At 43.7% G+C, this 24,414-nt stretch overlaps 1 protein-coding gene and 1 non-coding gene across 5 annotated transcripts in view; both read left to right on the plus strand.

The window, feature by feature from the left end:
• LOC124805084 (glycine receptor subunit alpha-3) overlaps positions 1-24,414 on the plus strand; it is a 603,880-nt gene that overhangs the window by 474,281 nt on the left and 105,185 nt on the right. The gene's annotated exons all lie outside the window — the stretch shown is intronic.
• Trnav-aac lies at positions 8,848-8,920 on the plus strand. The gene has a single exon. It is a non-coding gene; the product is annotated as a tRNA-Val (tRNA).

Here is a 24,414-nt window from a genome sequence, read left to right on the forward strand (position 1 = left end):
ATATCTATCTTTAACCTATCCATTTCCATTTTTAAATTTTCTAACCTACCTGCCCGATTAAGGGATCTGACATTCCACGCTCCGATCCGTAGAACGCCAGTTTTCTTTCTCCTGATAACAACGTCCTCTTGAGTAGTCCCCGTCCGGAGATCCGAATGGGGGACTATTTTACATCTGGAATATTTTACCCAAGAGGACGCCATCATTTAATCATACAGTAAAGCTGCATGCCCTCGGGAAAAATTACGGCTGTAGTTTTCCCTTGCTTTCAGCCGTTCGCAGTACCAGAACAGCAAGGCCATTTTGGTTAGTGTTGCAAGGCCAGATCAGTCAATCATCCAGACTGTTGCCCCTGCAACTACTGAAAAGGCTGCGGCCCCTCTTCAGTTTAAGACTACTAGAGTGGAAATAAAGGACTAATATGAATAACAGGTAAGAAAGATTACATATTATCTTCTCGGTGTATCCAAGAAAATGAAATTCTGACAGAACATTTTTGCCAGATCGGTTCACTACTAAGGACCAACAGCCGCTTAACTTCTGTTCTCGGTATAGCGCGGAAAACGCGTTGTACGAATGGCTAACCAGACAATAAAAGCGGGATAACTAAACCGGTGATTCCGGCAGGATTACTGAAGTTAACCAGAGAATGGGTTTTTGACAATGGCGGGAATAGTTACAGAATTAGTGACGAAAATATTGTTTGCTAGAACGAGGAAGGAGGAGAAACGGAGACATCACACAAATTATATAGAAGAATATGACTATTTCAAATTTACATAAAAATTTCGTACTACTACTTTTCGATCTCGTGCTTGAGAAACTGGAGCATACGAATAAAATGTGAAACTATTTCCTAACATAAAACTTTTTGCTTGTAGTAGGCCAATAGGCATTTAATATCGATAATTCAGAAATTATATTCTGTCGTCTTATTTATATGTTGTTGTTGTTGTGGTCTTCAGTCCTGAGACTGGTTTGATGCAGCTCTCCATGCTACTCTATCCTGTGCAAGCTTCTTCATCTCCCAGTACCTACTGCAACCTACATCCTTCTGAATCTGCTTAGTGTATTCATCTCTTGGTCTCCCTCTACGATTTTTACCCTCCACGCTGCCCTCCAAAACTAAACTGGTGATCCCTTGATGCCTCAGAACATGTCCTACCAACCGATCCCTTCTTCTGGTCAAGTTGTGCCACAAACTCCTCTTCTCCCCAATCCTATTCAGTACCTCCTCATTAGTTACGTGATCTACCCACCTTATCTTCAGCATTCTTCTTTAGCACCACATTTCGAAAGCTTCTATTCTCTTCTTGTCCAAACTGGTTATCGTCCATGTTTCACTTCCATACATGGCTACACTCCATACAAATACTTTCAGAAACGACTTCCTGACACTTAAATCTATACTCGATGTTAACAAATTTCTCTTCTTCAGAAACGATTTCCTTGCCATTGCCAGTCTACATTTTATATCCTCTCTACTTCGACCATCATAAGTTATTTTACTCCCTAAATAGCAAAACTCCTTTACTACTTTAAGTGTCTCATTTCCTAATCTAATCCCCTCAGCATCACCAGAATTAATTCGACTACATTCCATTATCCTCGTTTTGCTTTTGTTGATGTTCATCTTATATCCTCCTTTCAAGACACTGTCCATTCCGTTCAACTGCTCTTTCAAGTCCTTTGCTGCCTCTGACAGAATTACAATGTCATCGGCGAACCTCAAAGTTTTTACTTCTTCTCCATGAATTTTAATACCTACTCCGAATTTTTCTTTTGTTTCCTTTACTGCTTGCTCAATATACAGATTGAATAACATCGGGGAGAGGCTACAACCCTGTCTCACTCCTTTCTCAACCACTGCTTCCCTTTCATGCTCCTCCACTCTTATAACTGCCGTCTGGTTTCTGTACAAATTGTAAATAGCCTTTCGCTCCCTGTATTTTACCCCTGGCACCTTCAGAATTTGAAAGAGAGTATTCCAGTTAACGTTGTCAAAAGCTTTCTCTAAGTCTACAAATGCTAGAAACGTAGGTTTGCCTTTTCTTAATCTTTCTTCTAAGATAAGTCGTAAGGTTAGTATTGCCTCACGTGTTCCAACATTTCTACGGAATCCAAACTGATCTTCCCCGAGGTCCGCTTCTACCAGTTTTTCCATTCGTCTGTAAAGAATTCGCGTTAGTATTTTGCAGCTGTGACTTATTAAACTGATAGTTCGGTAATTTTCACATCTGTCAACACCTGCTTTCTTTGGGATTGGAATTATTATATTCTTCTTGAAGTCTGTGGGTATTTCGCTGTCTCATACATCTTGCTCACCAGATGGTAGAGTTTTGTCATGACTGGCTCTCCCAAGGCCGTCAGTAGTTCCAATGGAATGTTGTCTACTCCCGGGGCCTTGTTTCGAGTCAGGTCTTTCAGTGCTCTGTCAAACTCTTCACGCAGTATCTTATCTCCCATTTCTTCTTCATCTACATCCTCTTCCATTTCCATAATATTGTCCTCAAGTACATTGCCCTTGTATAAACCCTCTATATACTCCTTCCACCTTTCTGCCTTGCCTTCTTTGCTTAGAACTGGGTTGCCATCTGAGCTCTTGATAGTCATGCAAGTGGTTCTCTTCTCTCCAAAGGTCTCTTTAATTTTCCTGTAGGCAGTATCTATCTTACCCCTAGTGAGACAAGCCTCTACATCCTTACATTTGTCCTCTAGCCATCCCTGCTTAGCCATTTTGCACTTCCTGTGGATCTCATTTTTGAGACGTTTGTATTCCTTTTTGCCAGCTTCATTTACTGCATTTTTATATTTTCTCCTTTCGTCAATTAAATTCAATATTTCTTCTGTTACCCAAGGATTTCTATTAGCCCTCGCCTTTTAACTACTTGATCCTCTGCTGCCTTCACTACTTTATCCCTCAAAGCTACCCATTCTTCTTCTACTGTATTTCTTTCCCCCATTCCTGTCAATTGTTCCCTTATGCTCTCCCTGAAACTCTCTACAACCTCTGGTTCTTTCAGTTTATCCAGGTCCCATCTCCTTAAATTCTCGCCTTTTTGCAGTTTCTTCAGTTTCAATCTTCAGTTCGTAACCAATAGATTGTGGTCAGAGTCCACATCTGCCCCTGGAAATGTCTTACAATTTAAAACCTGGTTCCTAAATCTCTGTCTTACCATTATGTAATCTATCTGATACCTCTTAGTATCTCCAGGATTCTTCCAGGTATACAACCTTGTTTTATGATTCTTGAACCAAGTGTTAGCTATGATTAAGTTATGCTCTGTGCAAAATTCTACAAGGCGGCTTCCTCTTTCATTTCTTCCCCCCAATCCATATTCACCTACTATGTTTCCTTCTCTCCCTTTTCCTACTGACGAATTCCAGTCACCCATGACTATTAAATTTTCGTCTCCCTTCACTACCTGAATAATTTCTTTTATCTCGTCATACATTTCATTAATTTCTTCGTCATCTGCAGAGCTAGTTGGCATATAAACTTGTACTACTGTAGTAGACGTGGGCTTCGTGTCTATCTTGGCCACAATAATGCGTTCACTATGCTGTTTGTAGTAGCTAACCCGCACTCCAATTTTTTTATTCATTATTAAACCTACTCCTGCATTACCCCTATTTGATTTTGTATTTATAACCCTGTAATCACCTGACCAAAAGTCTTGTTCCTCCTGCCACCGAACTTCACTAATTCCCACAATATCTAACTTTAACCTATCCATTTCCATTTTTAAATTTTCTAACCTACCTGCCCGATTAAGCGATCTGACATTCCACGCTCCGATCCGTAGAATGCCAATTTTCTTTCTCCTGATAACGACGTCCTCTTGAGTAGTCCCCGCCCGGAGATCCGAATGGGGGACTATTTTACCTCCGGAATATTTTACCCAAGAGGACGCCATCATCATTTAATCATACAGTAAAGCTGCATGTCCTCGGGAGAAATTACATCTGTAGTTTCCCCTTGCTTTCAGCCGCTTGTTTATATAAGAATGGCAATTTGTGTCAAAACAGTCTCGCTTATTTGGCGAGTGTTACGACTGCTGCAGTATTAGAAATGCCTATTTCGTTTTATCTAGCAGACAGCTACATTATAAATGTAATCAAATCGAGAAACCACACCACTCTTGGATACTATTCGTATTAGCCCGCTCGGCTAGCCCCGCGGTCTAGCGCGCTGTTTCCCGAGCGGGACCGGCACGAATCCGCCCGACGGATTAAGGTATGAGACGTTCCTTAGTGAAGGGGGGGGGGGGGGGGGGCGGAAGGGTACACCGGGGCCGAATCGCACCAATAACACTGCGTTCGGTGTGGGGCGGCGGTGGGGTGGGTGGACTGCTGTAGCCTGTTGTGAATCACTGAGGGCTACGGCGGGACGAAGCCTTTCCGTCGTTTCTAGGTCCCCTGTTCAATACACAATGCACAATTCGTATTAAAAGCTTTTTCAGTATTAGACAGCGACATTTTGATTTTTCATGTAGCAAAACGTTTGACGAACTTTCATGAGGGAATAGATTCTTTCGCAGAAAGGAAATCACGCCGTGTAACGCTGTAGCAAGACAGAGGGAAAGTAATGCTGGGACCTAAGAATTGAAGAAAACGGTGTTGTCTTGCTTGTCTCTTGTCCTTACTGGTTTTGTTTCCTATAGTTAATTTCATGTCACACAGGCCGGCCGGTGTGGCCGAGCGGTAGTAGGCGCTTCAGTCTGGAACTGCGCGACCTGCGGTCGCAGGTTCGAATCCTGCCTCGGGCATGGATGTGTGTGATGTCCTCAGGTTAGTTAGGTTTAAGTAGTTCTAAGTTCTAGGGGACTGATGACCTCAGATGTTGAGTCCCATAGTGCTCAGAACCAAACCCATTTTTTATGTCACACAAAAAAGAAAGTTGTTAGTTAATAGACCATAAAGAGTGCAAATTTCTGAAACGCTCTTATTCCCAGGCCCACAAATAATCCCGTACACTAATATTTGATTGCGGTATATAGATACTTTTTACTTATGGACCATCTGACAGCAGCTGAATAAAATACAATTTTAGCGCCATACGCGTTTCGCCTTTATTTTCTGCAAGGCATCATCAGTGGCCTGGAATATGTACATATGTTTGCTATTTAATTTACATTTTTGTCACTGTGCCTATAGGTTATAAACAGTTCTGGCGCTTGGTATTTCCTATTAAGTAGTAATGCTTTGAACTGTACTTACAGATTGCGTGGACGATTTCTTACATATTACGCTCCTGTTGCATTTTTGGTGTTGTTGTTCTTCTTATGCATGCCAATTTGCGGTTTGTTTCCACATTCCACACCAGTATGAACTGAACGCTTGTTTCAATGCAATGTTTTGGTTTCTGTTGCCGACTGTCAAATGTTTTTGCCAAAGATCGAATGTTATTGTCAAACTTTCGAGTGTAATTGAGCTCTGCTTATACACACTCATATAAGCAGAGCCCACAAAAAAATATAAACCACACAATAACACACACACACACACACACACACACACACACACACACACAGCACAAAAAATTATATCACACCAAAACACATACACACACACACACACACAAATGCATACACGAATAGATCACAGATACTTCAATAATTACACTCAAATGTTTGGCAATAACATTCGATCTTTGGCAAAAACATATGACAGTCGGCAACAGAAACCAAAACATTGCTTTGAAACAAGCGTTCATTTCATAGTGCTGTGGAATGTGGAAAAACCGCAAATTGGCATGCATAAGAAGAAGAACAACACCAAAAATGCAACTTGTAAGTACAGTTCAAAACATTACTACTCAATAGGAAATACCAAGCACCAGAACTGCTTATAACCTATAGGCACAGTGACAAAAATGTAAATTAAATAACAAACATATGTATATATTCCAGGCCACCGATGATGCCTTGAAGAAAATAAAGGCGAAACGGATGTGGCGCTAAAATTGTGTTTTATTCAGTTGCTGTCAGACGGTCCATAAGTAAAAATTATCAATATAACGTAATATTACACGCAACTGAGGAAGACAGGACTACAAAAGTTGAAGATACTAATAATTGAGTTTTCGTTAACGGTTGTAGGATGTCAAACCGGCCGACTGAGAGCAGGAGAGGCACCACAGGACATTTACCTTCCATTACAAAATACACACTTTTGAATTCCATAGGTGGAAGTACAGTAACGCGCGGTAGAAAAATGTGTGAAAAGGTGTGGCATTGCACTTCGGCATTCGCAAGACCAAATAACATGTTTTACATTTCCTCGAACATACCGGATGATCAAAAAGTCAGTATAAATTTGAAAACTGAATAAATCACGGAATAATGTAGATAGAGAGGTACAAATTGGCACACATGCTTGGAATGACATGTGGTTTAATTAGAAATACCCCATATTGCTAGACGCATGAAAGATCTCTTGCGCGCGTTGTTTGGTGATGATCGTGTGCTCAGCCGCCACTTTCGTCATGCTTGGCCTCCCAGGTCCCAAGACCTCAGTCCGTGCGATTATTGGCTTTGGGGTTACCTGAAGTCGCAAGTGTATCGTGATCGACCGACATCTCTAGGGACGCTGAAAGACAACAGGCGACGCCAATGCCTCACCATAACTCCGGACATGCTTTACAGTGCTGTTCACAACATTATTCCTCGACTACAGCTATTGTTGAGGAATGATGGTGGACATATTGAGCATTTCCTGTAAAGAACATCATCTTTGCTTTGTCTTACTTTGTTATGCTAATTATTGCTATTCTGATCAGATGAAGCGCCATCTGTCGGACATTTTTGAAGTTTTCTATTTTTTTTTTTTTTTTTTTTTTTTTTTTTTGATCTAATAAAACCCCGTGTCACTCCAAGCATGTGTGTCAATTTGTACCTCTCTATCTACATTATTCCGTAATTTATTCAGTTTTCAAATTTATACTGTCTTTTTGATCGCCCTGTACATGTTTTATACATCAAACTCTTGAGAAAGATGAGCTCTACAAAATGAACATTTTTTTTAAAATAGTTTTTTTTTCATTTTTGACGTTCTATCTCAAATGATCGAGAGAGGGGGGGTGGGACGGAAATCAATATTTTTTTTTTAGCCCGGTTCGGAAATATCGTAAACCAGCGTTGACTCGGCACTCAATGTCTTAACCACCGTGCCACCTGGCTCGTTGTCTCTTCAGATATGGCGCTCACAATGGCTGGAGACTGCGGTGTTTCCTCGCGACACGAGCAATGTCTGTCCTTCACCTGGGCCGCATGCGCCGGCGCCGGCTTACGTAACGCGAGGCGGGCAGACGTGACGTGTTCGGAACAGCCGGCCGTCCCGCGTGCAGCGCATGCGCACGGGCTGTCCGGACCTCGCCACGCCGCGCCGCCCGACTGCTCATTCGCGGCCAACGAGCGGCTTCCTGGCCGTGCGACCTGCGCGTTCACACACACACATACAGCCTAATTAAACGTCCCGCGCTTCTGCGGTCACTGTGCCTGCAGGAAATCCACTCTTGGCCGCCGTTTCTCACCATCACAGCCACGACCATATTTCGGACTCATAGAGTGCTACTGTCCACCTCAGGTGCGGGTGGCCAAGTCTACATCTACATCTACATGGATACTCTGAAAATAACATTTAAGTGCCTTGCCGCTGGGCTCGCAATGACTGCTGCTGAGAAAGTGATTGTTTCTGGTGATATTACTTACAATAACGACTGTGCGAAACGTCGCTATCTCGTTCAGGGTGCTACGGCAGACACCCTCTCGAACACCCCGAAGACTTCTTGAGCCCTCGGCTGTGATCTACATCTACATCCATACTCTGCAAGCCACCTGACGGTGTGTGGCGGAGGGTACCCTGAGTACCTCTATCGGTTCTCCCTTCTATTCCAGTCTCGTATTGTTCGTGGAAAGAAGGATTGTCGGTATGCTTCTGTGTGGGCTCTAATCTCTCTGATTTTATCCTCACGGTCTCTTCGCGAGATATACGTAGGAGGGAGCAATATACTGCTTCACTCTTCGGTGAAGATATGGTCTCGAAACTTTAACAAAAGCCCGTACCGAGCTACTGAGCGTCTCTCCTGCAGAGTCTTCCACTGGAGTTTATCTATCATCTCCGTAACGCTTTCGCGATTACTAAATGATCCTGTAACGAAGCGCTTTGCTCCCCGTTGGATCTTCTCTATCTCTTCTATCAACCCTATCTGGTACGGATCCCACACTGCTGAGCAGTATTCAAGCAGTGGGCGAACAAGCGTACTGTAACTTACTTCCTTTGTTTTCGGATTGCATTTCCTTAGGATTCTTCCAATGAATCTCAGTCTGGCATCTGCTTTACCGATGATCAACTTTATATGATCATTCCATTTTAAATCACTCCTAATGCCTACTCCCAGATAATTTATAGAATTAACTGCTTCCAGTTGCTGACCTGCTATTTTGTAGCTAAATGATAAGGGATCTATCTTTCTATTTATTCGCAGCACATTACACTTGTCTACACTTGTCACTGTGATGGTTTTCAGGCTGTCAAAAGAACTATCGTGTGTGCATGCGAGGAGTAGAGACGGGTTGAGGCAATTTCGAGTGAACAAGGATGGACTCAGCGCGTCCGTCGTTTCCGTAGTGTAGCGGTTGTCTGCTTCACACGCAGAAGGTCCCCGGTTCGATCCCCGGAGGAAACAGTATTTTCCTGCCTATGTCGTATTCTACTGCAGTGAGCCACGTCATGTGTGGATCTGCTGCATGTAGCTTAGTCATGCAAGTACCGCATTTTTTGAATTTTTAAGTTACGATGGCAACCTAATTACAAGTTATCTATGAAGTATGGTGCACAGAAGCAGTTTCCGTGGTGTAGCGGTTATCACGTCTGCCTAACAAGCAGAAGGTCCCCGATTCGATTCCGGGTGGAAACACTTTTTCATCACTTTCAACAAGACATACTAACATGCATCTGCTACCATCTGTACCCGAAACCTTCGTATTCACCTTCATCAAATATGAAATCTTTAAGTGCCTGGCACCTTCAAAATTCTCTATTATTCCAATCTCGTATAGCACACGGAAAGAAGGAACACCTATTTCTTTCCGTACGAGCTCTGATTTCCCTTATTTTATAGTGGTGATCGTTCCTCCCTATGTAGGTCGGTGACAAAAGGAGAAAGTTGGTGATTGGAATTTCGTGAGAAGATTCCGAGGCAACAAAATACGCCTTTCTTTTAATGATGTCCAGCCCAAATCCTGTATCATTTCTGTCACACTCTCTCCCATATTTCGCGATAATACAAAACGTGCTGCCCTTCTTTGAACTTTTTCGATGTACTCCGTCAGTCCTATCTAGTAAGGATCCCACACCGCGCAGTAGTATTCTAAGAGAGGACGGACAAGCGTAATGTAGGCAGTCTCCGTAGTAGGTCTGTTACATTTTCTAAGTGTCCTGCCAATAAAACGCAGTCTTTGGTTAGCCTTCCCCACATTTCCTATGTGTTCCTTCCAATTTAAGTTGTTCGTAATTGTAACACCTAGGTTCAAATGGCTCTGAGCACTATGGGACTCAACTTCTGAGGTCATTAGTCCCCTAGAACTTAGAACTAGTTAAACCTAACTAACCTATGCATCTATGCTCGAGGCAGGATTCGAACCTGCGACCGTAGCGGTCTCGCGGTTCCAGACTGCAGCGCAGAACCGCACGGCCACTTCGGCTGGCAACACCTAGGTATTTAGTTAAATTTATACGGCTTTTAGATTAGACTGATTTATCGTGTAACCGAAGTTTAATGAGTTCCTTTTAGCACTCATGTGGATAACCTCACAATTTTCGTTATTTAAGGTCAACTGCCACTTTACGCACCATTCAGATGTCTTTTCTAAATCGTTTTGGAATTTGTTTTCATCTTCTGATGACTTTATTAGTCGATAAACGACAGCATCATCTGCAAACAACCGAAGACGGCTGCTCAGATTGTCTCCCAAATCGTTTATATAGATAAGTAACAGCAAAGGGCCTATAACCATTACCTTGAGGAACGCCAGAAACCACTTCTGTTTTACTCGATGACTTTCCGTCAGTTACTACGAACTGTGACCTCTCTGACAGGAAATCACAAATCCAGTCACATACCTGAGACAATATTCCATAAGCGTGCAATTTCACTACGCGTCGCTTGTGTGGTACGGTGTCAAAAGCCTTCCGTAAATCCAGAAATACGGAATTGATCTGAAATCCCTTGTCAATAGCACTCAACACTTGATGTGAATAAAGAGCTAGTTGTGTTTCACAGGAACGATTTTTTTCTAAACCCTATAGCACAGTATTTGAATAAAAAGCCTATAACGCAGCGTTTAAGTTTCATTATAAAATTATAATTAACCCTCGACGCTGATAAGCCAAAACATTTTGACCACTGCTCACCGCTGCGTTGGATGCCGCCATGTGCCGTTGCGGTCACGTGACGCGGTCACAAAAGTATGTAACCGGAGCAGACGCGGAAACGGGATCACCCTAGCGAAGATATGGGCCGCAAATGCGGAAATCCATTGAGATCAGCGACTTTGACAAAGGGCGGATCATTATTCCGGAGAGCCTGTCAACGAGTACCTCGAAAACGGCACAGCTAGTCGAATGTTCACGTGCTACTGTCGTAAGCATCTACGGGAAGAGGTAGGACAGCGAAACTACCACTAGGCGCTAAATGGTTGGACGGTCTACATCTACATCTACATCTACATGATTACTCTGCAATTCACATTTAAGTGCTTGGCAGAGGGTTCGTCGAACCACAATCATACTACTCTCTACCATTCCACTCCCGAACAGCGCGCGGGAAAAACGAACACCTAAACCTTTCTGTTCCAGCTCTGATTTCTCTTACTTTATTTGGATAATCATTCCTACGTATGTAGGTTGGGCTCAACAAAATATTTTCGCATTCGGAAGAGAAAGTTGGTGACTGAAATTTCGGAAATAGATCTCGCCGCGACGAAAAACGTCTTTGCTTTAATGACTTCCATCCCAACTCGCGTATCATATCTGCCACACTCTCTCTCCTATTACGTGATAATGCAAAACGAGCTGCCTTTTTTTGCACCCTTTCGATGTCCTCCGTCAATCCCACCTGGTAAGGATCCCACATCGCGCAGCAATATTCTAACAGAGGACGAACGAGTGTAGTGTAAGCTGTCTCTGTAGTGGACTTGTTGCATCTTCTAAGTGTCCTGTCAATGAAACGCAACCTTTGGCTCGCCTTCCCCACAATATTATCTATGTGGTCTTTCCAACTGAAGTTGTTCGTAATTTTAACACCCAGGTACTTAGTTGAATTGACAGCCTTGAGAATTGTACTATTTATCGAGTAATCGAATTCCAACGGATTTCTTTTGGAACTCATGTGGATCACCTCACACTTTACGTTATTTAGCGTCAACTGGCCACCTGCCACACCATACAGCAATCTTTTCTAAATCGCTTTGCAACTGGTACTGGTCTTTGGATGACCTTACTAGACGGTAAATTACAGCATCATCTGCGAACAACCTAAGAGAACTGCTCAGATTGTCACCCAGGTCATTTATATAGATTAGGAACAGCAGAGGTCCCAGGACGCTTCCCTGGGGAACACCTGATATCACTTCAGTTTTACTCGATGATATGCCGTCTATTGCTACGAACTGCGACCTTCCTGACAGGAAATCACGAATCCAGTCGCACAACTGAGACGATACCCCACAGGCCCGCAGCTTGATTAGAAGTCGCTTGTGAGGAACGGTGTCAAAAGCTTTCCGGAAATCTAGAAATACGGAATCAACTTGAGATCCCTTTACTGAACGTGGCGTTCGGAGGCTTGTTTGCTCTGCAAAGTAGGATAGATTGTGATCTGTGGCATCTCTGCCCAGAGAGCACAACACAGGGCACGCACAAGTGTTTTGGAGTTCGTCGTACATTGCTGAGCTCCACAGCAAACCATCCCTACGTGTTCACATGCTGACTCAGCGACATCGTCAATTACGATAACAGTTGGCGCGGGACCAACGGGATTCGATAGTCGATCAGAGGAAACTCGTCGGCTCTTCGGATGGATCACACATTGTTACGTTTGGTCGACGGTCGTCTCCACAAACGCCGTTATCGAGGTGAACGGCGGCTCGTTGGACGCAGGCTGGTGGGAGCTGTATTGTGCTATGGGAGACGTTCTCCTCCGCTTGCATGGGGCCTGTGGTAGTAATCGAAGACACGCTCCAAATCACCTGCATCACTTCGTGCTTAATGTCTTCCCCGACGGCAACGTCTTATTTCAGCAGCGTTAATTGTCCGTGTCTCGGAGCCAGAACCGTGCTACAGTGGTTTGAGAAGCGTTATAGTGAACTCACGTTGATGTCTCGGCGACCAAATTCAGCTGAGGTAAATCCTATAGAATCCGTATCGGGTGCCATCAGCGCGTGCGCAAATTAGCGGCCCGTTATTTATCCTAATTACAAGACTTGTGCGTAGACACCGAAGGCCGGATACCTCCGCAAACCTACCAACAAACTGTCGAATTCCTAATACGCAGAATCAGTGGTGTATTTCGTTCCGAAGACGGACAAACAAGCTGTTAAGGCTATGAAGATGGTATCTGTTCTTTCGGACATGTCCGAAAGAACAGATGCCATCGGTGACCATGCAGCTCTCTTAGAATGAAATGATAATTAAATCAAGACCCTAAGCTGTCGAAAGGTGTTGATATACATCAACGGGGACAGTTGGAAATGTGTGCCCCGACCGGGACCCGAACCTGGGATCTCCTGCTTACGTGGCAGACGCTCTATCCAACTGAGCCACCGAGGGCACAGAGGACAGTACGACTGAAGGGATTTATCCCTTGTACGCTCCCCGTGAGACCCACATTCCCAACAAAATGTCCACACACTATACATGGACATGTCCGAAAGAACAGATACCATCGGTGACCATGCAGCTCTCTTGGAATGAAATGATAATTAAATTAAGACCCTAAGCTTCTTCTGTGCTGGATCTACAAGCATTGCCCAAACTCTTATGGGAGTCGGTAAGATTTCTGCCGCAAGTAATGAGTGTAATGGGCAGGGGCACCCCGGCACGGTAGCTCAGCGTGTTCGGTCAGAGAGCTGATTGGCCTCTCCAATAAAAAACTGAGTAGAAGAATTAACAAACGAACTTGAACGGATGTCATGTGACGTCCGCAACGACCAAACACGACGATCGACAACGAACAAAATGGAAAAAAAGATGGATAAAGAGTCTGCTGTGTAAGCAGGAGATCCCAGGTTCGAGTCCCGGTCGGCGCACACATTTTCAATTGTCCCTGTTGATGTATATCAGCGCCTGTCGACAGCTTCGAGTCTTGATTTAATTATCATTTCAAGATACTAAGGAGGTGGTCATAATGTTTTGACTCATCAGTGTATTTTTCTGATAAGCATTCGATTATGGTTTACTGACAATACTACTCTGATGTCCAAAAATTAAAGACAATAGTGAGTTGCACATCATGTTTCACTGCCAAGTTATCTAGCTCGAGGAAACTGGGACCATACGTAGAAAGAACTATTACAGTATAGTACAGAGGGTAACTGAAATACTGTACAGAAGATAACTGAAAGAAATACTCCCTGAGACGAAAAAAACTGACACTTTTATTCAGAGACAAAAATTAAATGAAAAAAAAACTGACACTTTTATTCAAAGACAAAAATTAAAATCACCGCGTTTTTTATGGTTCCCTGGACATTACATAAGGCGTGACACGGTTCTTAACTGGGTGTGTGGTCACCACAGACGTGAGTGCATGTTCTGCAACGTGCACCGTGTTGCCGTACTGGCCACAAGTTCGCAAACGGGTTGTCGTGGCAGGTCGTTCCCAAGGCAACTGCAAACTATCAGATTGCCACTCCGTGGGTCGCGCTGCTGTTGGCTAACGCGTATTAAGTAATCGGTGGTACTGTTCCACCGCCAGAGTTTGTAACACCAGCGTCCTGAATTGTGTGCTGTTAAGTGCTGCCGCTTATTATTAAGCATCCACTTAAATCTAAAATAGTAATAGATAAACACTTGTATGTCATAATAACAGCCATCTTCAAAGATGTAATATTAAAAGTTAGACCATCTTACTCTTTTCATGAATACTCACTGTGGTTCAGGAAGTTGACGACGCAGCCCACTGAAGATTGTTCTTCGCGGCAAGTTTTTTATGTTTTCTGTTTCAGTTTTTGTGTTTAGATGCCTTACTCTAATGAAGATTCTTATCTCTACAGAAAGAGAAATTCCTTTGTGATGCATTTCGGGAATCTTTGAGTTTAGTATAGAAATTAACTTTTGTGTCACTCCGTCACAAGAAATGGTTCAAATGGCTCTGAGCACTATGGAACTTAACATCTATGGTCATCAGTCCCCTAGAACTTAGAATTACTTAAACCTAACTAACCTAAGGACATCACACAACACCCAATCACAAGGCAGAGAAAATCGCTGACCCCGCCGGGAATCGAACGCGGGAACCCGGGCGCGGGAAGCGAGAACGCTACGGCACGACCACGAGCTGCGGACACACTCCGTCACACTTAGCTACACGTCGCCCATGAAAACTGCAAAGTATCGCTTCAAACTCTTATATTTTATTGAACCAGTCAGTTGAAGGAGAAGTGAGAGTCCACCTGCGGAGGTTACGGAGATCCAGTCATTACCGGCGATGTAATCTGCATCCGGAAAAAGTTTCTATCAGACTGGACACAAGGAACTGTGAATATGCATGCATTTAAATGCTGTATAATCAGCAAGATATTTCAGTGCTTCTTGGGGTTTGCAGTCACCGCTCATTGTTGACTGAACTGAACGAAAGTGCAACAGATCTAGTTCGTAATCTAACAGTCAAGCGAGCCAATACGAGAGAACGATTATAGACGAATTATTGTTGAAATTTTGTGGTGTATTTGTGGACATTTATCTGTTTTATGGTCCACTCCTTTGTAGTTCAGAATAGTGATTGTATTTACAGCTATATTCTATCTCAGTTCGCGCGTAACAACTTTAAAATGTAGAATGATCGAAATAGCAGTTGCAATGAATATGAATCTTGGCATTCAAAAGCAGAAATTACTTCTTCTTCTTCTTCACTTCACAGAGCAGGTTTTTTTCCTTTATTGAGTTTCGGGGCTGACAGCAGCTTAGTACGCCGCTCTTCAGCCTACAGAATTTTTAAAACAGACGAAGAAGAAAATAAACAATGAAAGCAGGCGATAAAAACAGTGACTTAAATTGTAAAATGGCGGAAAATTGTGGAAGTTAAAAGATAAAACAAAGGGTTGGCGATGCTAATAAAATACACAGGAAGCAGACAGGTAAAATAGTAGACAGACAATTAAAAAAAACACGGCGACAGTCTGGTTTCTGTTCGCAAGAGATATAAAAATCACACCCAGCGACCGGATGATTTCCGTTCGCAACACTTCGGAAAAGACGTACAACACTTAACACTCATTTGAAACACTGCCCTAAAAAGTTAGCACGAAGATGACACACCACACCCAACGACAGATGGGGGGACCTGGACAGATTTGGGAAAAAGGGGGGGGGGGGGAAGGAGAGGAAAAACGAAGTGGGGGAGGAGGGGGGACAGAACAGGCTTGCAGCCTGTTTCTTCTTCACTGAGGCGATCTGTTCCTCGATTGTCCTACGTCTCTCTTTCCTATTTGTTTATAATTAATTTCTGTTTAATTAACCTGTCTTTGTCCTTTCTATTGATATGTTATTTCCATTTTATCCATCCTTGCTTTGTTTCATTCGTTTATGCAGTATATGAGGTGAACATTAATAAAATCGACAAAATGCATGGACGGTTTCCTGGCTGCAAATGGAGGAAAAAAGATCCTATGAACATGTGGCCTGGAAGTGCACCGTTGCCACGGTAGATGGCGCTGACAAATCAAAGTTCCTCGGATCACATGCCGTGTATTGCAGGTTTTTGATCGACGCAGTGTACTGTAAACAGAATTGACCGGTATTTATGTCGGGAACAAGCCGAGAGGGTGTTTGTGTACGGCAAACAGACGGAAACGGTCGAGAGGCAGCACGGCTGTACCAGTACAATTACCCTCACAGACGCCAACCACGTCACGCACATTTCAAGCCCTTTTTTTGGAGTTTGTGTGATCATGGATACTTTCAGAGTTAAGCGCTGTTGGGCGTGGCCGGCGCTTGGATGGGTGACCATGCAGCCGCCATGCGCTGTTGCCATTTTTCTGGGTGCTCTCAGCCTCGTGATGCCAATTGAGGAGCTACTCGACTGAATAGTAGCGGCTTCATTTAAGACACCGTCATTACGACCGGGAGAGCAGTGTGCTGACCCCACGCCCCTCCTATCCGCATCCTCCACTGAGGATGACACGGCGGTCGGATGGTCCCGGTAGGCCACACGTGGCCTGAAGACGGAGTGGGTAGTTTCAGACAGACGAACGTGCAGGGAGGCGACGGACTGTGCGTGCATCAGATATGAAGGACCAGGTTCTACAGGATGTTGAGACGAACCCTAGTACAAGCTCCTGGCAATTGGCCCGCCATCACTGTGTAAGCCAAAGTACCCACTACTACTCCAATCACGAACAATAATTGCAAGGTTTATCGGCAGCTGATTTCCCTTTACGGGATGGATTTTGTAGATGGTTTTTGCAAAAAAATGGTTCAAATGGCTCTGAGCACTATGGGACTTAACGTCCGAGGCCATCCATCAGGCCCTTAGAACTTAGAACTAATTAAACCTAACTACCCTAAGGACATCACACACATCCATGCCGAGGCAGGATTCCAACCTGCGACCGTAGCAGTCCCGCGGTTCCAGACTGATGTTTTTGCACCAGAGCATTACAATTCTGGGATTCTGTCATTAGTCCTCTTTACCGAGAAGATTCCTTTACCAGAATTGCCATCATCAGTCTGCATAAACGTCAGCTGTGGGCTACAAACACGGCACGTGGCCAGAACAACTTTCATTCGTTTACCGTGGTAACGGTGCATTACCGGACACATGCTCGTAGGACCTTTTCCCTTCATTTACAGCCAGGAACCCGTCTCTGCAGTTTATCGGTTTTATTGGTGTTCACCCTGTTTATATGTTCTTCACTCACAATATTGTTTTGTACTGATGTTTCTTCTCTGAGGGTACAGCATTCTACTTTCCTTAAAAGTTTTATTTTTGTCGACTGTATTCTACTTTTACCTTTCTTAGTTACTGTCCAAAATTAGCTTCCACATGTTACATGCTACGATAAAGGTAGCAACTAATTTCTAAAATTTTGGCTTCGTACCATTGTTTGTCATGTCACGCAGCCTCCTTATGTATTGTGTCACATATCATTTGAAACTTATTTAATATACTGGTGACGTCAATTTCAAATTCATAGCTATTATCACAGCCTAACAGCTGAAAATGTGACATTTGTTATATCGCTTTTCCATCTAGCACTATTTAAGCGCTTAGAGCAAATTTCACTTTGAAGGCCAATACTGAGTTTTTTATCCTGAAAATTTTAGATGACAGCTTTACATGTTTGATTTAGGTGATGTATTGCAAAATGGAAATCATTTTCTATCTTTTGCATATTTACTTGGCCATAGGCAACTGCAGAGTATTGATATCTGTGTCTGTCCTGATACCAACCAGACTCCTCGTTTAACTTCCCGTTTCCACTACCAGCGTCGTCTAAGTATGTACTGAATATAGCAAGTGAAAGGCACCACCCTTGTCGCACACCTATGTTGATCATTGTTGGTCCTGTCTTCTCTATTTATTACACTCTAAGGAAAAAAAGGACACCACGAAGGAATTATGGGACGGTAATCGCTAGACACATACATGTACTGACAAACATATGATTACAATTTCAGAAAAGTTTGATGATTTCTTCTACATAAAGAGCATCACAAATTAAGCTACCCAATAACGAGTTGAAATGATAATTAAATCGACACCCTAGCTGCAAACAGACATTGATATACATTATTGGGGACATTTTCAAAATGTATGCCCCTACCGGGCCTCGAACCCGGAATCTCGTGCTTACATGGCAGACGCTCTATCCATCTTTTTTTTCTCATTTTGTTCGGTATTGTTCGTTGCGTTTCGTCTGGGCGGACGTCACAAGACATCCGTTCAAGTTGATCGTTGATTCTTTTTTACTCAGTTCTATTTTTTTATTACAGTGGGCGAGCAGCCCTCTGACCGAAAACGCTGAGCTACCATGCCGGCTATCCATCTGAGCCACCAACGGCACAGAGGACAGTGCGCCTGCAGGGACTTATCCCTTGCACGTTCTCCGTGAGACCCACATTCCCAACGTGTCCACACCACTACATTCGTAGTGTGCCTAATAGATGTTTGCCCAGCACACTCATTACTTGTGGCAGATTAATCTACCAAGTCCCGTACCAGTTGGGGCATAGTGCGTTCGTTCACACAAGAAGGTCAATGGCCGGGTAGCCATATTTTAACTATATAAACCACTGGCCATTACAATTGCTACACCATGAAGATGACGTGCTACAGATGCGAAATTCAAACGACAGGAAGAAAATGCTGTAATATGCAAATGATTAGCTTTTCAGAGCATTCACTCAAGGTTGGCGCCGGTGGCGACACCTACAACGTGCTCACATGAGGAAAGTTTCCAACCGGTTTCTCATACGCAAACAGCAGTTAACCGGCGTTCCCTGGTGAAACGTTGTTGTGATGCCTCGTGTACGGAGGGGAAATGCGTACCATCACGTTTCCGACTTTGATAATGGTCGGATTGTAGCCGTTCGCGATTGCGGTTTATCGTATCGCGACAATGCTGCTCGCGTTCGTCGAGATCCAATGACTGTTAGCATAATATGGAATCGGTGGGTTCAGGAGGGTAATACGGAACGCCGTGCTGGATCCCAACGGCCTCGTATCACTAGCAGTCGAGATGACAGGCATCTTATCCGCATGGCTGTAACGGATCATGCAGCCACGTCTCGATCCCTGAGTCAACAGGTGGGGACGTTTGCAAGACAACAACCATCTGCACGAACAGTTCGACGACGTTTGCAGCAGCACGGACTATCAGCTCGGAGACCATGTCTGCGGTTACCTTTGACGCTGCATCACAGACAGGAGCGCCTGCGATGGTGTACTCAACGACGAACCTGGGTGCACGAATGGCAAAACGTCATTTTATCGGATGAATCCAGGTTCTGTTTACAGCATCATGATGGTCGCATCCGTGTTTGCCGACATCGCGGTGAACGCACATTGGAAGCGTGTATTCGTCATCGCCATACTGGCGTATCACCCGGCGTGATGGTATGGGGTGCCATTGGTTACACGTCTCGGTCACTTCTCGTTCGCATTGACGGCACTTTGAACAGTGGACGTTACATTTCAGATGTGTTACGACCCGTGGCTCTACCCTTCATTCGATCCCTGCGAAACCCTACATTTCAGCAGGATAATGCACAACCGCTTGTTGCAGGTCCTGTACGGGCCTTTCTGGATACAGAAAATGTTCGACTGCTGTCCTGACCAGCACATTCTCCAGATCTCTCACCAATTCAAAACGTCTGGTCAATGGTGGCCGAGTAACTGGCTCGTCACAGTACGCCATTCACTAGTCTTGATGAACCGTGGTATCGTGTTGAAGCTGCATGGGCTGCTGTACCTGTACACGCCATCCAAGCTCTGTTTGACTCAATGCCCAGGCGTATCAAGGCCGTAAGTACGGCCAGAGATGGTTGTTCTGGGTACTGATTTCTCAGGATTGCGTGAAAATGTAATCACATGTCAGTTCTAGTATAATATATTTGTCCAATGAATACCCGTTTATCATCTGCATTTCTTCTTGGTGTAGCAATTTTAATGGCCAGTAGTGTAAGAAGGTAGTATCTGTTCCTGGAAGAACAGATACCATTGATGACCATGCAGCTTCTCTAGAATGAAATGATAATTAAATCGACACCCTAGCTGCAAACAGACGTTGATATACATCATATAAATGCTAGGGTGTCAATTTAATTATCATTTCATTCTAGAGAAGCTGCACGGTGATCAATGATATCTGTTCTTCCGGGAACAGATACTATCTTCATATATAGTTTAAATACTGCGTTGGTTCACCTTTGGCCGTTATGCAAGTAATTATTTGGCTTGTCGTTGGTTGATAGAGGTGTTGAATGTATTCCTGAGGGATATCGTGCCAAATTCTGCCCAATGACGCGTTAGGTCTTCAAAATCCCGAGATGGCTGGAGAGCCCTGCCCATAACGCTCCAAGCACGAAGACAATCAGTTGAAACTCTCGCGGTGAACGAGCGGCCGTTATCTTGCTGAAATGTGAGCTCAGGATGGCTTGCCATGAAGGGCAACAAAACGGGGCGTGGATCGTCGACGTAGTACTGTGCTGTAGGGGGGGTCGCGAATGACAACCAAATGGGTCCTGATACGAAATTAAATGGCATCGTAGACCATCACTCCTGATGGTCGGGACTATGGCGGCCGACAGTCAGTTTGGTATCCCACCAGTGCCCGGTCGTCCTTAGATACGCCTTAGCTGGTCCTCGGGGCTCACGTAGAAACGGGGCTCATCATTGGAAGACAGTTCTACGAGGGGCATTTGAAAAGTCCATGCAAAGTCTGAGAGGTGGCACCACCGGCGCGTATCGACGTCATGTAGTAGCATCTTTGGAAAGAACGCACACCAAGTTTCAGCCATATTGGTCTATTTCTTTCTGTTTGGCATTCGTGTGAATCAAGAAAGTCGCGTGATTGTCAAAAAATGGACGAAGAAGAATTTCGTGTGGTGATTAAACATTACTCGATGAAAGGGAAAACTCCTCATGAGACTAAAGAAAAGCTTGAAAAACATTACGGTGACGCTGCACCTTCGATTAGAACAGTTTATAAGTGGTCTCAAAATTTTCGGAGTGGCGATATGGGTACAAGATATGGGTACAAGTGATGCTGAAAGTTCTGGACGCCCTGTGGAGGTTAAGTCTCCAGAAATCATTGATAAAATCCATGATATGGTGATGGATGACCGAAGAGTTAAGGTGCGTGATATTGCTAGTGCTGTGGGCATCTCGAATGAACGGGTAGATTGTAACCTCCCCACAGAAATTATTAATGTATTTGAACCATATGTAACCTCCCAACAAAATTATTATAATTGAATGAAAATGAACCAAGCGTAAACTCTCCACAAAAATAATAATTAAATGAATTTTTTAATATTGAAACCTCTGAACAAAATTGGCTTCCATTTATAATCTGTGTGCAGAAATGCATTCACATTTAATGTTCCCACAAAATTCTTTTCTCATTTTAATGTTAAGTTCGAAACAGAAAAATTCCTAAACACCAAAATAATAAAAAAATTCGGTAACCTGGTAAATTTTATGACGACAGCCACGCTGCGCCTCGGCCCTGTATTCTGAACATAAAAAAAAGGCAAAAATTCATACCTCAATAAAAACTGCAAATATATCTGCTCTTACATAAAAATTTTCGACACAGCTCCGTGCAATGCTGGCCTATGCTTTGTGATTCGTGAAAGGAATAATTATTCATTGGAAAAAAATCTTTAAAATTGAAATGAATGCTTTTTTTTAAATTACTTTATATTATAAAAATTATTATTGGGGCATTTTTTTAAAGAAATTAAATGACAATTAATATACATTACTAGACATGCGCAAGACTGCTTCTTCACCTTCTACAACAATACTCATCCTCCAGAGTCCTGACCAGAGTCCCGAGCAGAGCACACAGCCGACACGCGCCGACTACCGCCGACTCACGCAGACTACTCAAGACTACTGTCGACACGCGCAGACGAGCACAGACTAGCGACAAGCAACAACTAACGACATACTGCTCTCTGGTCAGAGACTCTCCTAAGTCTTGCCTATTGCAGGCAGCGCATACAGCGCATACCTCACCTCTTACAAGATAATATTTTGCGTAAACATTTGGACATGATAAAGCTATCCGCAAGATGGGTTCCGCGATTGCTCACGCTTGACCAAAAACGGAATCATGTGAAGTGTTGCAGCTGTTGAGGAAAAATCCGCAGGATTTTAAGCGTCGTTTCCTCACTGTGGATGAAGCATGGATACATTACTATACTCCTGAGACCAAACAATAATCTAAACAATGGTTTACCAAGGGAGAATCTGCACCAAAAAAGGCGAAGAGCATTCCTTTGGCCGGAAAGATTATGGCGACTGTCTTTTGGGATTCGCAAGGGATAATCCTCATCGACTATTTGTAAAAGGGTAAAACTTTTACACGTGCATATTATTCATCGTTATTGGACCGTTTGAAAACCAAGCTGCAAGGAAAACACCGGTGATTGGACTGCAAAAAAAGTCCTTTTCCATCACGACAATGCACCAGCACACACCTCAGCAGCTGCGGTCGTAAAATTATTGAGAATAGGATTCCAACTCGTTTCACATCCCCCCTACTCTCTACACTTGGCTCCCTCGGACTACTATTTGTTCCCCAATTTGAAGAAATGGCTGGTGGGACAAAAATTTTATTCAAATGAGGATGTGATTGCAGCAAGTAATAGCTATTTTGCAGACCTGGACAATTCGTGTTATTCGGAAGGGATCAACAAATTAGAACAGCGTTGGACGAAGTGTATAAGTCTAAAAGGAGACTAAGTCGAAAAATAAGAAAGGTTTACCCCAAACACGTAAGTAGTTTTTATTTTTCCGCGTACTTTTGAAACGCCCTCGTCTATGATGGAACCATTGTGAGTACTGTAGGCTGTCAGTTCCACTCTTTTGAAAATGAGACACACACAACACCAATATCAAACATTTGATGAAGGCCTAAGGTAATTAATATGCATGGTGCATTATAGGAGGAAAACTGCAGCCTATGGTAGTTAAAATGGTTCCATAATTTTGACAATACATTTAGGCTGTCGACCCATACATGAAGAAATTATTGAAGACAACTCTACTCCAGTCAAGGAGAGTCCAGGCCGAAGAAGAGTCTGGAGACGCTCTGGAGAATTGTGGGATACCAACCCGAGTGTCGCCACGCTATACGGTCCGACGACGGGCGGTGATAGTCTCGAGTGCCACCTGTTTTCATAGCAGAACCCCTTTGGCTGTCACCTGCGACACCCTTACAGTACAATGATAGTCAAAGATGTTCTGCGCTCCGCTTTGTTGCCCTTCATGGCAAGCCATTCTGGGCTTACATTTTCTCAACATAATGCCCGCCTGCACATGCCGAGAGTTTCTACGGCTTGTCTTCGTTGTTGCCAAACCCTGTCTTGGCCAGTAAGGTCACCGGATCTCTTCCCAATTGAGCATTATGGGCAGCTCCGTTCAGCTAGCTCGGAATTTTGACGATCTAACCCGCCTATTGGACAGAATGTGGCACGGTATCCCTCCGGAGGATATCCAACAACTCTATCAATAAATGCCAAGCTGAATAACTGTTTGCATAACGGCCAGAGGTGACCAACGCGTTATTGACTTGCTCGGTCCGTGAACCTCTTTCTCTTGACTCAAACACGCAATTTTTTTCTGAAATTATAATCACCTGGTCGTCGGTACATTTCAGATTATATTTACGAGGATGACTCCAAAAGAAATGCGCACTATTTTTTTGTAAATCCATCTTTTATTCTACATGTTTGAAAGTTTTACAGTGTGTAGATACATCCTTTAGGAAAAATATTTTCATTTCTCCACATAATTTTCATCCCTCTCAACTGCCTTACGCCGTCTTGGAACCAGCGCCTGTATACCCGCACGGTAAAATTCTGGACCAACCTGTTGGAGCCACTGTTTGGCAGCGTGCACAAGGGAGACATCATATTCAAACCTTGTTCCACGAAGAGAGTCTTTCAGTTTCCCAAAGAGATGATAGTCACATGGAGCCAGGTCAGGATTGTAAGGCGGTTGTTTCAGTGTTGTCCATCCGAGTTTTGTGATCGCTTCCATGGTTTTTTGTGACTGACATGTGGCCGTGCATTGTCGTCCAACAGCAAAACATCCTGCTTTTGCCGATGTGGTCGAACACGACTCAGTCGAGCTTGAAGTTTCTTCAGTGTCGTCACATATGCATCGGAATTTATGGTGGTTCCACTTGGCATGATGTCCACAAGCAAGAGTCCTTTGGAATCTAAAAACACCATAGCCATAACTTTTCCAGCAGAAGGTGTGGTTTTGAATTTTTTTTCCTTGGGTGGATTTGCATGATGCCACTCAATTGATTGCCTCTTCATCTCTGGTGAAAAATGATGGAGCCATGTTTCATCACCTGTCACATTTCTTCCAAGAAATTCATCTCCACCATTCTCGTACAGTTCCAAAAGTTCGCTGCATACGGTTTTTCTTATTTCTTTGTGAGCCACTGTCAACAT

Source organism: Schistocerca piceifrons, chromosome 7 (assembly GCF_021461385.2).
Source record: "Schistocerca piceifrons isolate TAMUIC-IGC-003096 chromosome 7, iqSchPice1.1, whole genome shotgun sequence".
Lineage (NCBI taxonomy): Eukaryota > Metazoa > Arthropoda > Insecta > Orthoptera > Acrididae > Schistocerca > Schistocerca piceifrons.